Source organism: Salvelinus alpinus, chromosome 13, assembly GCF_045679555.1.
Source record: "Salvelinus alpinus chromosome 13, SLU_Salpinus.1, whole genome shotgun sequence".
In the NCBI taxonomy this organism is placed as follows: Eukaryota; Metazoa; Chordata; class Actinopteri; order Salmoniformes; family Salmonidae; genus Salvelinus; species Salvelinus alpinus.
The window spans coordinates 5,207,239-5,219,884 of record NC_092098.1 but is presented as its reverse complement, the minus strand read 5'-3'; the positions used below and the strand labels follow the sequence as shown (position 1 = coordinate 5,219,884).

Here is a 12,646-nt window from a genome sequence, read left to right as displayed (position 1 = left end):
TGAAATCCGCCATATTCAATAAATCAATCAAATGTATTTATAAAGCTCTTTACACATCAATCAGCACGTCACAAAGTGCTATACATAAACCCAGCCTAAAACCCTAAACAGCAAGCATATTGAAGAACTTACAGATTCTACTCGAGTCTATGCACTACAAATGAGCAGATGTAATATATTTATTTTAAACATGACTGTAGGCTGCGAAATAAACCTGTTGACCCATTTAACAACATTTGTAATTAACTGAATGCACAAATAGAGTGAAATTCATCTCAAGTTTGAAAATAATCATTAATTTGTTGAAAGGCCAACAATCATGAACAATCAATGCCATGATCAGATAGTTCATTGTTACATGGTAACCTAATATAAAGACTTAACATAAAAACTGAATAATCAGAAACCTACACCTCCAATTAACGTCGTAGTAATGGGATTTTCATGGTTAAATAAAAGTTTAGAAAAATAGAGCTATAGCCATCATTAGCGTCATCATCATTCACATTCGGTCAAATTCACACATCATCGTCAAGGCTAATTTAGGGCATATAACTATTTTTTTAAACATAAATGAAATTAAAAAGACCCCTTGGAATTTACCGAATCAATTTAATAAGAATGAAGCACATAAGAGAAAAGGAAAAGTAGTTCCCCTGCATGCTGGCAATACGACCGCAATACCACCGCACATTACTCTCGATTTTAACAGGCGGCGGCTTTAGTCTTCATTCAACACTACCAGTCACACTAGTAATAAAATGTGTTTTTATTTCAAAGATTTGCAATATTAACACTGTAGAGTAATGCTTCATATTGCACTACCTGATTAAAAGAGAGTCGACAACAGATTAAATGTGTGAGCAAAAAATGATCTCAGTGCTACGACTATCAAAAAAACGTTTCTACACAGAATCTGAAAAATGTGGTGTGCAATGTCCAAAACTACAGCATATTTACTAAACATGGCCCTCATTTCATAGGAGAAATGCATGTACCATTGTATTATAGAAATGAAAAATCAGCCATGGTTTTCTTAGTTTTTAATATTCAATATGTCCTAACTTCAATACCTGCCAGAATATGTTGGCATGAAATGCATTGCTCCAATGCAATTCTCTACATATGAAAACTGTTAACTTGATAGGCAAACATTTTCTGATTAGTTTTACAATAGCATAATTAAGAATCACCCGCTGAAAATTGGGGCTTATAAAGGGAAGCGAAAGCCTGAACTACGAAACCCTTCTTCACCACAAAGGGATTTTGACACCTTTACGTAGCGATACTTGTGTTGTATAAAATGGGCAACTTCAACAGTCTAGGTTTCATATCAATCAAGATTAAGATAATCCGCTTTATTTATTTTTAATAGCTGTTCCATTCAAGTTCTTATAAAAGAAACATGGCTGTATTGAAATGGTTAAGCATTTGCCTGACTCTGTTCTGCCAAGGCACAGCAGCACCAACACCTTGCAACTGGACGCAGTTTAGGTTGGGGAAGCTGAACGACGTGAGCATAGACCTGCTCTCAGATATGGTGAGGAATTTAAAATGGCACCAGTCCGCTATTTGGTGTGCACAAATTGATGCGCAAAATTCGCAATGATATTCTAATTTCTATTTTGCATTATAGCACATTTTATTGTTAGGCAATGCTTTCACGTTTGAACAACATTGTTTCATTTAAGGTTACTATCACAATATAGTTTACTTCTTGATATTGATATGAATTCTATTTCAGGGTGGACTCTTTCCACTTAAGTGTGCAGAAGAAAACGTCGAACTGTTTCCAGAGGATGTTTACAAGAACACAGAGGTAGGATACACTTCAGTATTTTGATAAACTAAAGTACAGTATAACTAAAGTACAGTGTGGTAAATTGGAAGTTTAACCACTTCTTTAGACACCCAATGCCTAAAACCCTGTTTTATTTTATCCAGGGTGAGGACGTCTCTGTGGTTGCATTAGAGGCTATGCGATATGTGGACCAATTATATAACAACAGTCTGACGTCTGTCACGTGGAACAAAACAAAACTTAACCAGTTCCAAAAACGCTCATATATCGTCAAGTTCAAAACTTAGAGTTATGTGTAAGTATGATCCCTCGTGTAGTCTATAGGTTATACGCTGAGTGTACAAAACATTAGGAAGAACGGCACTTTCCATGACATAGACTGATATAGACATGACATAGAGTGTCTTTCACGGGAGTATGCTAGTAGGTGCCAGGCGCACCAGTTTGAATGTGTCAAGAACTGCAACGCCGCTGGCTTTCTCATGCTCAACCGTTTCCCTTGTGTATGAAGAATGGTTCACCACCCAAAGGACATCCAGCCAACATGACACAACTGTGGGAAGTATTGGAGTCAACATGGGCCACTATTGCCGTGGAACACATGCCCTGACGAATTTAGGCTGTTCTGAGGGTAGAACGGGGTGCAAGTCAATGTTAGGAAGGTGATCCTAATGTTGTGTACACTCAGTGTATTTTGGGGGCAGACACTCGTGGGCATTGGTATTTACATAATTTATATACTACAAATATTTTTGTATATATTTCCATAACCGTCTCAGAATTAATGCACTCACCAGCATTTTATATTGTCTCCAGGTCGTAGGTGGTGTTTGGAAATCCTCTGGAGATGGAGGCTCGGTTACTCTGAAAACACATTTCAACAAGCTGAACACCGTCTTGAAAGACAAGGTGGGTCCAATTTCAAATGTCCTCAAATAGAGGCTAAATTAATCTGAGCAAAAGTTCTAGATCACCAGAAATAGGACACATTTCAATGCCACAACTCACATATGAAACTTGGAATTGCCCAGTGCCGTTTTTATGTAGATGGATGCGTTGGAGCAACATCACCTGCAGTGGTTGAGTTGACTGAAATAAAATGTATATCTTGTACGCTCTCCAGGAACACAGCGCATGCGCATGGGAGATTGTGCGAAAGGAGATTCGCGAAAACTTGGTGCAGTTCAAGAAATTCATTGACAGCAGAGTCAAGCCGTGAGGAGAACCACAGAATCATCATTGGAGACGTGACATATTCCTCAGGCTGGCTAACAGATTGATGGCTGATATATATACTGACTGACTGATCGGCCGGCTGCTAGATTGACTGAATGACTGATTTATTTATTTATATATATTGGTAGACTGATATTTATGTGTACACTATGTATTTATTTATTCGTGTTTTATTTATAATACAATTTAATAAAAAATTCATACAACTATTCTCATATTGTTTTCATTCACTTATATAATTAATTCATGCATTCATGCATGCCTGCATTCATCCATTCATGCATTCATTTTTTTATAGACTGACTTTCTAAAGGGAACTCTGCAGTTCAAACAAAACCAAAGCACACTCAAACACTATTTTTGTAAATAGCTGAGAGATGGGGTTGAAAAAAAGAACCACTGTCACAGAACTATGGATGCAAGGAAGGATTATCCATGAAAACACAATTCTAGTTTTATCTAAATTTTGAAGATATACAGTGGTTGTTAATATTTGCATTGTTTCAACCAATGGTGTAAAACACGTTGGCACATTGGTTTGTTGTGTTGCAACATAATCTCACACTCAATTCGTGCAAATATGTACGAAAAGTATTTTGCATATTTCAAGCACTTTTATGCGTTTTTGTGTGAAAGTATACGCATTTTTGTGCTACTTAATACGTAGGGAAAGACACTCATTTTTGAAACGACTCCAGATCTATTGCGGAATAAACTTTTTCGGGGTCAAACTTTGGAACAATCTTTTGAAAGTTATTTGAGCAATGCTTGATGAGCAGCTGTCTATTTTTTGTCCCACATATTTTTATATAAAAAACCAAACGTGATAACAACCAAATATTGTTAATCAACCAGGTTGTCACCAAAATAATTATATTATAATAGAAGCCTTACATTGTTTTTTAATTTTTATTAACACCTATAACCTTTTCTATGCTTGTTTTCTCTTAATTCTTCAGGATTCTGGTGTATTTGGAGTCAGATAAACCCTTTGTTTTCATGTAGGCATCAGTAGGCCTATAGAATTTTCTTCATAACGCATTTCATAGTTTGTGGAGACGACAATCCACAATTTTCTTCATTTATTCTTTAACTTCTTAGGGCTACAATTGTCTTTATTTATTTATTCTTTAAGGGTTTTTCTTTATTTTTACTATTTTCTACATTGTAGAATAATAGTGAAGACATCAAAACGTTGAAAAAACACCTATGGAATCATGTAGTAACCAAAAAAGTGTTAAACAAATCAAAATATATTTTAAATTTGAGATTCTTCCAAAATGCCACTCTTTGCCTTGATGACAGCTTTGCACACTCTTGGCATCTAATCCATTATTAGGAAGTATTACTGCAAATGACATGATGCCAGACGATAGGATTGAAATTCCTCCTCCGACATTGCGTATCATCATCCCCATCTGCAAACAGTAGCAGACAAAATTCCAGCTGTGGACACAGACGCTCCCATCCTCCTGATCTTAGGACGAGACATCTAAGGCTACACAAGGTGCAAGAGCAAATCAATGGGCCCCACAACATTCCTTATGCATAGCGACTCGACCTCGGGCGTGTCATCGTGGGTGAGGTCTGTCGCTTGGAACGTCTCACCGACCAGCCAGTGTTAACGTGTTCAAGACAAACATACTTCAAAATGGTCTCTGCACATCCTATCTGAGCCCTTGCCCTGACTTCATCCAGGTGAAAGAGAACTTCAACAGCATTGCTGAAAGACACTGCTCTCTTCACAGGTGCAGTCGGAGAGATCCGTAGCACAACTGTGGACACAGACTGCCTGGGATGTTCCGTGTTTGAAACACAAGACGATGATAAACCAGCACCACTTCAGTGGAGGACAGTGCCCCCTTCTTGGACATTATGGACGAAAAGCAGGTTTTCCAGGATGATGGAAACAACTGGGTGGCTCCCACTACCCGTCCGCCCCCAGGCCTCCCTAGATAGCAGGGAGCAGGCCATGAACCGTCTCACATCACTTCGCAAGACTTTAGACAAAGGGCCTGAAATGGAACGTCATTTTATTCTTCCTCTCCGCCTTCCCTCCTCTCCCCTTTCAACTGGAGCCTGGGACTTCTTGCTGGAACCTGGACACAGACAGCTTCACATTCCAGGTGTCCCACAATGAGAAGCCTTTTAACGTGGAGAGGCATCCTGTCCACAGTGAATAGTCTTTATGACCCCCTTGGGTTCGTGGCTCCAATAACAATGCAAGGTAAAGCCTTAATCAGAGAACTCTCTTCTGACCAGAGTGAGTGGGATGCCCCCTTCCCCCAGAAAAAGAAGATGAATGGAAAATGTGGAAGGAATCTTTGATGGAGTTGGAACATCTGTATATTCAGCAGACCTACATCCCAGTCTCCTTGTCTACCACTCAAAGAAGAGAGCTGCACATCTTCTCGGATGCCTTTACAGTAGCCATAGGAACGGTAGCCTACCTGAGAGTTATTGACTCGGGGAAAGGTCAATGCTATGTTGGATTTATCTTGGGGAAATCAAAATTGTCCCCTCGACCGGCCCACACTATCCCACGCCTAGAACTGTGTGCGGCTGTGCTAGCTGTTGAGATGTATGAACTGATCAGAGACGAAATGGACATTGATGTAAATGTGGCCAAGTTCTACACAGACAGTAAGATAGTTTTCGGTTACATCCACAATGTCACCAAACGATTCAATGTGTATGTTGCCAATAGGGTAACTCGCATCAGGAAGTCTACCCATCCAGATCAGTGGTGTTATGTAAACACTGACAGCAATCCAGCAGACCATGCAACCAGGCCCATACTAGCTGCGCTCTTAAAGCACACCAGTTGGTTCTCAGGTCCACCTTTCCTGACCCAAACAAACTCAAGTGAGCCTGAGACCATCAATTTTTACCTTGTAGCGCCTCACGCAGATGCAGAGATTCGACCAGATGTCACAGCCTTCGCCACTAAGGTTTCTGGAGCTCAACGTGGCTCTCATCGCTTTGAGAGGTTCTCAAGCTGGAAAGCTCTCAATCGAGCCACAGCACGACTCATTCATGTTGCCAGATCCTTCCATGAAGGTGCGGACAACACCAACTGCAGAGGCTGGCAGGACTGTAATAAACCATGCAGTACAAGTCAGTTGTCACAAACCTCAACAGCAATCTTTCACTGTGTGCAACATGAAGCCTTCAAAGAGGAATTCAAATGCCTTGAAAAAGGAAAAGTAGTTCCCAAAACAAAGTACACTCAAAAAGCTGAATGCAGTGATTGGTGAGGATGGGTTGCTGACGGTGGGAGGCCGCTTATCCTCTGCCGACATGTCACAAGACGAAAAACATCCTCTCATCATCCCACGGACACATCATGTCGTCACTCTGCTGGTAAGACATTATCACGAGCTAGTGGCTTACCAGGGCCGTCGCTTTTCAGATGGAGCTATTCGAGCAGCAGGCTTCTGGATTATTGGGAGCAAACGTCTGGTCTCTGGTATCATCCACAAGTGTGTCACCTGCAGCAATGTTAGAGGGAGGTTACTTGACCAAAAGATGGCTGACTTGCAGACAGACTCACATCTGAACCACCATTCACCAGCGTTGGACTTGATATGTTTGGACCATGGAATGTCAGAACTCGTCGCACTAGAGGTCAGGCCAGGTCGCAGTTGGAAATGAGAACTTGTTCTCAACTGGCCTACCGGGTTAAATAAAGGTGAAATAAAATAAATAAAAGAGGTGGTAGTGCAGACTCCAAGAGCTGGGCGGTACTTTTTACATGTATGTCTACTAGAGCAGTCCATATTGAGCTCATCGAATCCATGTCCACATCCAGCTTCATCAACACACTGAGGCGTTTTTTCTCTATCCGTGGTCCAGCAAAAGTGCTACGCTCTGATCGAGGTTCAAACTTTATAGGTGCCTGCAGGGAACTGGGAATCGATACAAATGACTCAAAACTGACTAAATACCTCTCAGACAAGGGATGTACTTAAATATTTAATCCCCCAAACTCGTCTCATATGGGTGGTTCTTGGGACCTGACAACGCTGCAGAGACGCAGAAAAGACACATGTAAAAGTGGGAGCTGTTGTCTTATTGAAAGACAGTCAGGCACACAGAAATGACTGGCCAGTCAGCTTGTGGTCAAAACCTTTCCCAGTACCGACAAAAAGGTTAGGAAAGTAGAACTAAAAATTGTCAAGCAAGGGGCTGCTAAGGTGTTTCTGAGACCAATCTCAGAGATTGTTGTTCTTCTTGTTGAAGCATCCTAGAGACAAAATATAAAAATAAAGAAAGGACATTATTTGTTTCTTGATACATGTTTTATTTCATAGTGGCACAATTTCTATAAACCAGGCGGGGAGTGTGCTGCCTTTCTGTTAGAATAGAACAACAGATTATTTTATTACAGTGGTTAAAATGGATTTTCATTGTGTTCCATGGTGTTTATCGGCCCCATAGTGGAGCTTTCTGGTACTTAGACTGTACGGAAACAGGAAGTTGAGTAGAGCAGTCGTTCTGCACGCAGAGAAGTAGCTAAGAACATCGCCACAGTGCTGTTCTTTCAGTGGAGTTATTTCTTGTCACGCTTCAGCCTCGGAAAATATTTGTTTGTAAATTCGATTCAAGCATATTGCTAGTGATGATAATCTTGTTATTGATAGGATTGCTTACTTATCAATGTTAGTTGGTTGCATTTACTCACACAAATTGCCTTTCATGTATGCAGTCAGCTGTATTAGTTTGCTCGTGTGTCATTAAACGAATTGTAAAACATACAATACTGTAGTTTTGTTACTGTTTCTCGTGTAATATGCTTTGTTATTGTACAGAGGTGTTTGCACATTGTTAGAGTAATGAAAGGAGTTGGCTATTTGCTACTCATATGGTAATTGGCTATCTGGTTTGGTATCATGCCATATACATGGTACCTTGGCACGTGCTTTGTATTTAAACGTTTTCAATATATTCATTCAAGAAAAGTCACGCCTTGGGAGTTTTATTTTAGACTTAGTTGTTAGCTATCTGAATAGAGAGACTGAAATGAATGAAATACCCTAATCCTCAGCTATGTTCAATGTTCAGCAATTTCCAGTGACAAATGCTCAGTCTGAAGCCATAAGGCTATGGGTATCACAGCCCTATGGTAATAATACCAGTTATACCACCTAAAAGGGGTGTATTTACAACATATTTATAATATGTTGGGCAAAGTGGTATAGGAGAGTCTGACATGACCCCTAACTTGAGTTCAGTCTTCGCCAATGAGAGCCATAGCTTTGTATTTCATGACTGGAAAGGCCTCGATTCTACCCATATGATGTGGATCATTGTCAGGTTATTTGATACAGTGCAGTCGGGATGTTTTCAGACCCCTTGACTTTTTCCATATTTTGTTAAATTACACCTTATTCTAAAATCAATAAAAAAATAAAATCCTCATTTATCTACAAAAACACCCCACAATGACAAAGTGAAAACAAGTTTTTAGACATTTTGCAAATGTATTAAAAATAAAAACAGAAATACCAAGACTTCCGAGAGGTTGCTGCCTGGCCAAACTGAGCTATCTGGGAGAAAGCCCTTGGTCATGAAGGTGACCAAAGAATGTAAATGTCACTCTGACAGAGCTCCAGAGTTCCTCTGTGGAGATGGGAGAACCTTCCAGAAGGACAACCATCTCTGCAGCACTCCACCGATCAGGCCTTTAGGCAAGTGGCCAGACAGAGGCCACTCCCCAGTAAAAGGCACATGACAGCCAGCTTGGAGTTTGCCAAAAGGCACCTAAAGGAGTAAGACCATGAGAAACAAGATTATCTGATCTGATGAAACCGAGTTTGAACTCTTTGGCCTGAATGCCAAGCGTCACTTCTGGAGGAAACCTGGCACCATCCTTACGGTGAAGCAGGGTGGTGGCAGCTTCATATTGTGGGGATGTTTTTCAGCGGCAGAGACTGGGAGACTAGTCAGGATCAAGGGAAAGATGAACAAAGCAAAGTACAGAGAGATCCTTGATGAAAACCTGCTCCAGAGCGCTCAGGATCTCAGACTGGGGCTTAGGTATACCTTCCAATAGGACAACCACCCTAACCACACAGGCCAAGACAACACAGGAGTGGCTTCAGGACAAGTCTCTGAATGTCCTTGAATTGCCTAGCCAGAGCCTGGACTTGAACCGATCGAACATCTCTGGAGAGACCTGAAAATAGCTGTGCAGAGACGAGACCCATCCAACTTGACAGAGCTTGATAGGATCTGCAGAGAAAAATGGAGAAACTCTCCAAATACAGGTGTGCCAAGCCTGTAGCATCATACCCATGAAGACTCGAGGCTGTAATCGGTGCCAAAGGTGCTTCAACAACGTACTGAGTAAAGGGTCTTAATACTTATGTAAATATGATATTTCAGTTTCAAATTTGTAACACATTTTCAAAAATTTCTCGAAACCTGTTTTTGCTTTGTTGTTATGGGGAATTGTGTGTAGATTGAGACAACAACAAAAACAATGCTCAGGAAATATTTTGGGAAGTTTTTTGGGGAGGCAAAACTCCCTCCATACTTCCATTAGTTTTTATTTTTCAACCAGCACTGGTTACCTTCAGATGAGTCCTGTGACATTAATGGGGAGTTTAGAGCAAAATGAGAATCTCCCTTTTCCACAGTGGGGTCACATTAGTTTGTAGCCCTACGGTTTGGACGCTACAAACAGAAGTTGGCACATTGATGGTACCGACATCAGACAAGTCCTGTGACACTTGGGGGTCGTAGAGCAAAAGGGAGAACATCATCATATCGTGTAAGTCTCCCCTTTCCATAGATTGGTAATTTTCCCCATCAGGAAACTGAAACAGTTTGGGTCTCGGGTCCCCAGATCCTCAAAAAGTTCTACAGCTGCACCACAGAGAGCATCCTGACCACTTGCATCCCTTCCTGGTATGGCAACTGCTCTGCATCTGACCATAAGGCGCAACAGAGGGTAGTACATATGGCCCAGTACATCAAGTTTCCTGCTATGCAGGACCTACATACTAGGCGGTGTCAGAGGAAAGCCCAAGAAATTGTCAAAGACTTTAGACACCCAAGTCATAGACTGTCATCTCTGCTCCTGCACGGAAAGCGGTACTGTACTGGAGCTCCAAGTCTAGGACCAAAAGGCTCCTTAGCTCTCCACCCACAAGCCATAAGACTGCTAGAAGTTAAATAAAATGGCAGAGTGGACTATTTACAGCGAACCCCCCCCCCCCCCCCCCCCCCTCCCCATTTGTTTTTACACTGCTGCTATTCGCTCTTTATTATCTGTGCATAGTCACTTTACCCATACCTACATTTTTTTTATTTTTTTTATTTCACCTTTATTTAACCAGGTAGGAAAGTTGAGAACAAGTTCTCATTTACAATTGCGACCTGGCCAAGACAAAGCAAAGCAGTTCGACACATACAACAACACAGAGTTACACGTGGAGTAAAACAAACATACAGTCAATAATACAGTAGAAAAATAAGTCTACATACAATGTGAGCAAGTGAGGTGAGATAAGGGAGGTGAATACAAAAAAAGGCCATGGTGGCGAAGTAAATACAATATAGCAAGTAATACACTGGAATGGTAGATTTGCAGTGGAAGAATGTGCAAAGTAGAGATAGAAATAATGGGGTGCAAAGGAGCAAAATAAATAAATAAATACAGTAGGGAAAGAGGTAGTTGTTTGGGCTAAATTATAGATGGGCTATGTACAGGTGCAGTAATCTGTGAGCTGCTCTGTCAGCTGGTGCTTAAAGCTAGTACATGAACAAAGTACCTCGACTAACCTGTACCCCCACACATTGACTCGGTACCGCCTGTATATAGCCTCGTTATTTTATTGTGCTACTTTTTATAATTCTTTACTCTGGAATATTTGTTCAACATGTTCTTAACTCTATCTTGAACTGCATTGTTGGTTAAGGTTTTGTAAGTAAGCATTTCACGGTAAGGTTGTACCTGTTGTATTCGGCGCATGTGATAAATCAAGTTTGATTTGATTTAATATTACGAACCGGTTGGACGCTACAGACTTTTTCGTGAGAAAACAGATTTGTTTTGTTAGAAGACCAATTTGGTCTGACAAACAACGCTCTAGCTCTGCCACCTTTCACCGCAGATGCAGAAGTCCAACACGGAAGTGCAACATCGGTGGATGCTGTAGATATCTCCAGCTGAAACTACGGGTTTGATGGGGATCTTTTCATTATGTTACTTAATAACTTCTTCACCACACATCATTATGATTCACACCTGGACTCCATTACCTTCATCATTTCCTCCCCTTAATATGTCACTCCCAGGTTCACTCATCAGTTGGTACTGTTCTTGTGTATCGACCTTCAGCCTTATGTTAGTGTCGTGTTCTTGGTTTTGTGTTTTATTAAAACATTTCACCTGCACCTGCTTCCAACCCTAATCTAGCGTACCTGATCAATTAGGTGGTTGATAAACTGAATCAGGTTAGTTACAACTACAGAAGGGTAGTTCTCCAGGAACAGCGCTGGAGAGCCCTGACCTGAACAGTGATTATACTTTTTGTATTAAACTCTTTATTTAGACAGGAGTTACGGTTCTCAAATTGGCATTCATATAGTTTATATGTTGTATTTCCCTTTTGTACCTGTGTTGAACTGAACCGTATTGTCTGTCTACTTAAAAAACCTGTGAAAAAAATGTAAATGTATTTTGTACAAATTTTCCAAATGTCGTTCTTGTCTAAACCCAATGAGAGTTGATTTACAATATTGAGCAGTCTTATCCAACCATCAGAGGGGATTCACATTAAACGTGTTGCTGATCAGTCACATGATAATTCTACTTTATGTATAGGTATTCTTGTTTTGTTTCTTTGTGTAATTTATTTTGAATGTGTTTCTGTACTTTGTAAGGGTTGCTGTTCTTTTAGTTTTTCCTGTTTGTTTTTGTGTGGTAATCACACTGGGGCAGTGGGCTGAAGGAGGTGGGGAGATCTGGGTAGCAGTGGACCAGGAACTTTTATCTCCCACTTGACATTGTGGGATGTTTATTTATAAAGTCTGTCCAATGTTTTAAACATCCGAATGTCTTACTATGATTGATGGAGAAATAAGAAAAAGTAATAGAAATAAAACAAAGCTTTTAATAGATAATAGTTTAGACCTCTGAATGAGGTGGGGTGGTGGTGGGTAAAAAATGAAAATAAAATTAATTGATTTAGCTTAGTCATATACAGTATATAGACCTTTTAAAGTTGCATCAGGGATCCTCCTAATATCTATCAATGAATAATGAGGTCAAATCCTTACGTAGGCCTATGAGACAGCATGCGGTCCTTTCAAGAGGCTTGGAATTCCTGGGATGGAATAGAGGCTATGTATTTATTTATTCCTTTATTTATATATAATAAAATTAAAAGAGAAAAACATGCATCTATTATCATATTGTTTGTATTCATTTACATATTCAGTCATCCATGCATTCATCCATTCAGTTTTTCATGCATTCATTTGTTAAAAGGCAATATACAGTTCAAAACAACAGCATAGTCGTCACTCAACCAATATTTTAGTTAATTTTGAGTGTAGTGTTGAGAAAAGTAACCAGTCAGAGAGCTACTTAGTCAAGTA

At 40.2% G+C, this 12,646-nt stretch overlaps 1 pseudogene; it reads left to right on the top strand.

Annotated features, from left to right (window-relative positions):
* The first annotated feature begins 1,405 nt into the window (after positions 1–1,405).
* LOC139536845 (interferon a3-like) lies at positions 1,406–3,020 on the top strand (annotated as a pseudogene).
* The last annotated feature ends 9,626 nt before the right edge of the window (positions 3,021–12,646 follow it).